The following is a 2,999-nucleotide window of genomic DNA, read 5'->3' on the forward strand; positions in this document are numbered from 1 at the left end:
CCAAAGCCGCATTTAAAAGGTGGCTACAAGCGCCGTGGGTGTGCACAGAGATCCGAATTATGTGTTGTAGCCTTTTAGGGCCGTGTCCTAACTGGGACCTTGCTAATCCCGTCGTAGGTATCTCCACAGCCGAGAGCACAAGTACCGGAGCGAGCTCCGTTTGTTAGCTATGCGCTTTATCTCCTGAAAACTTAGTGGCTGGAAAGGCGGCTTGGTGACAATAGCCAAGTTTTCACAGGAGTCACGTTGGGTTAACTGTTGGTAGTGAACTTGAACAGAGGTTTTTGCCGTCTCATTTACTTGGTTTTTAACAAGGGCAGTAAGTTTGCGGAAAGCCCATGGGTCAAAGGAAAGGAGCAGCATGAGGCTAATAAGAGGGCCCAAAATAGTGGACAGTAATGTATGTATCCAAGGAGAAGAGAAAAACCAACCCTGTTACCAACCTTGTTCTTCAACGAAATGTTTTTGGAAGTCTTTTATACCGTCACCAATGTGTTGAACGCTATTCCTAACTAATCCAGGTTTATCTTTGAAAATACAACATTGTTCCTTAAGGGCTACACAGACTCCCCCCTCTTACATAAGGGCAAAATATAGAGCACGACGATTTTGAAGAACTATATTAGCAAGGGGACTAACAGTATCGTAGGGGTTGAGGAGAGAAGCTAAGCTAACAGCGTTTATAATATGGTTCTGTGAGGGCTAGAGCAGAGGCATTTATAATATTTAAAATAACTTGAGAGGAGAAGGATGGGCTAGAAGGCAGAGTTTGTAGCTTACAACTTGCTTAATAGTGAGTTGATGACGCTGAGGCTGAACTTTACAGAGAAGAACTTTAGAGTTATTGGTGTAGATAGGAGATTTAAACGTTGTGATGCTTTTATAAAACGGCGAAACCGGTGAATTGCAGATTTAACAGTGTTCATAGCTGGTGTTGGAGAGCGCTTGGGCAGAGGCATTGACCATTTGCAGGATGAGGTTCAAGGTGGAAACCGGACCAACAGGTTTGATGGTTAATGTAGGCTTTAACAAAGCTAAAATATAATAATTATGATAAGCAAGAAACATTTCAGTAACAATATGGGGAGAAAATGCAGTGGAGTAAACAAAATACGTGGAGTTGGGGGCTTCAATGAAGATGGAAGAGTTGTTAACAATAATGGTTTGATTGCAAATGTGTGATTGTTGAACAGGCGGGCACATATATGGTTTGAGTAAGCAAAGTTTTACGACCGTGACTTGTTTGCAATGGAGGTTGTTGGTGGCAATGGTGGGCAACCAAGGCAGCTAGGCAGAGTGTCTAATTCAGCATTGTTAAAGGTGGAGTCCGTCAGAAACAGGTTTGCAGGAAAGGCGGCTGGCAGGAGGGGTGACAGGCTTTTTTGAAGTGGATGAAGACAGGACTGTGGAAGGCTGCGGAAATTTTTTGTTAGACTTCAGCATTTAAAAAATTTTTATAATTAACAATCGCCAATTTATCAAAAACTTTTAAACTGAACATAAATGATTTTTGTTAAACTTTTTAGTTATTATTTTAAAGCTAGATGCTATTTTTTAGCTATAAATACATATTCTATAGGCCTGAACTTACACATAGCAGGAAAGTTGGGTGACTGCAAAGTCCAGAAATTCTCCAGGGAAAAGTTATCCCCGATGGCCATTGAGAAATTTGGGGTTTGCCATCCCTCACACTTTCCGCCATGTTCTTAGAAGGACAAAGCTAGCTTAATACATAATTTTTAACACATGATATTTAATTGTAAGATGCCAGTCTGTGAACTGACCAGACTGAACCAGGTTGAAAAAATTAATTGAAATTTGAAAAATGGATAAGGCTTTAAAAATTGTATTATTATAAAATGTAGAGATAACAAATAAACAGACAAAACAAAACAACACTAAACACAACATTTTACACTTGTGGCCACTTTCATTCATCACAACAGACACATAAACAGACAAAAGGATTGATTTAAGACTTATTTATAAAAAATTGACAAGCGCTTTTAAATATTTAGCTAGCATGTTTGTGAGAAGAAAAAAAAAATTTTTTTGTAGAAAAACTTTTTTAGTTTTGAGAAGTACTTAATGTAGATGGAGTGGAACTTTGCTGAAAATAAATTTTAAGGTTTAGATTTAACACAAAACATTTTTAAAACAATTTTAATTTGAAGTTTAAAACATTAAGTAAAATGGTTAATGAGCACTGTAGAAGGAGTCTTCACTTTGAAGTATGAAATCATTTGCTGTAAATGAATAGGTTTTCTTTAAATTGGTTTTGCAGTAGAATAGTAAGACAGCTGCAATAAAGTGTTAAAATTTTTATGATTAAACACAATAGCATGAACTATGATTATTAAAGGTATAAAAACTGATTTTAAAAATACAAACAACTGTTTTTACTATGAAGACTTTAAGTGAATAATTTGTAAAAAATATTATATACTAAATTAACTAAATGCTTAGATTATTACAAAATATAGTTAAAGACATTTGATGCATTTACACACCTAGAACTTAAGACCAAAATTGTATTTAATACTAGTTAATTTGCTTATAAAGTTTAGTTACTTTTATATATTCTTATAAAATTATATATAATATATTTTTTGATTTATATTATTTTTTAACTGCGACACAAATATACAGATTTGTATAATGTGCTGATATTTTGAATGCACTTAAAATAATAGTTCTTTTAATGCAGAAATAAAGAACAACTATTGCTGTAGCACAAAGTTAAAACTAAGGGTACTATAAAGCACACCTAGGTGTTCACTGTGCATTAAATTAACTATATTGTTTAAAAAGGCTAACTACATTATTTTTGACATAATTTTGTAAATACTTTAAAAATTAAAATAAAATTTTTAATAGAAATATAAGACTTAAATTTAACACTTTTGTGTTCGTTTGGATTTTAAAACACAAAGAAGTTTTTCTTTTACCAACATTTTGTTATCTGTAAAGTGACAGAATTATGACCTTGCTTTAAAATT

The 2,999-nt window shown here is 34.0% G+C and overlaps 1 non-coding gene across 1 annotated transcript; it reads right to left on the bottom strand.

The window, feature by feature from the left end:
* Window positions 1-2,656: 2,656 nt before the first annotated feature.
* LOC126029351 (small nucleolar RNA SNORA22) lies at window positions 2,657-2,786 on the bottom strand. The gene has a single exon (XR_007502964.1). It is a non-coding gene; the product is annotated as a small nucleolar RNA SNORA22 (small nucleolar RNA).
* Window positions 2,787-2,999: the final 213 nt, after the last annotated feature.

The sequence above is a fragment of the Suncus etruscus genome, chromosome 14 (assembly GCF_024139225.1).
Source record: "Suncus etruscus isolate mSunEtr1 chromosome 14, mSunEtr1.pri.cur, whole genome shotgun sequence".
Taxonomy (NCBI): Eukaryota; Metazoa; Chordata; class Mammalia; order Eulipotyphla; family Soricidae; genus Suncus; species Suncus etruscus.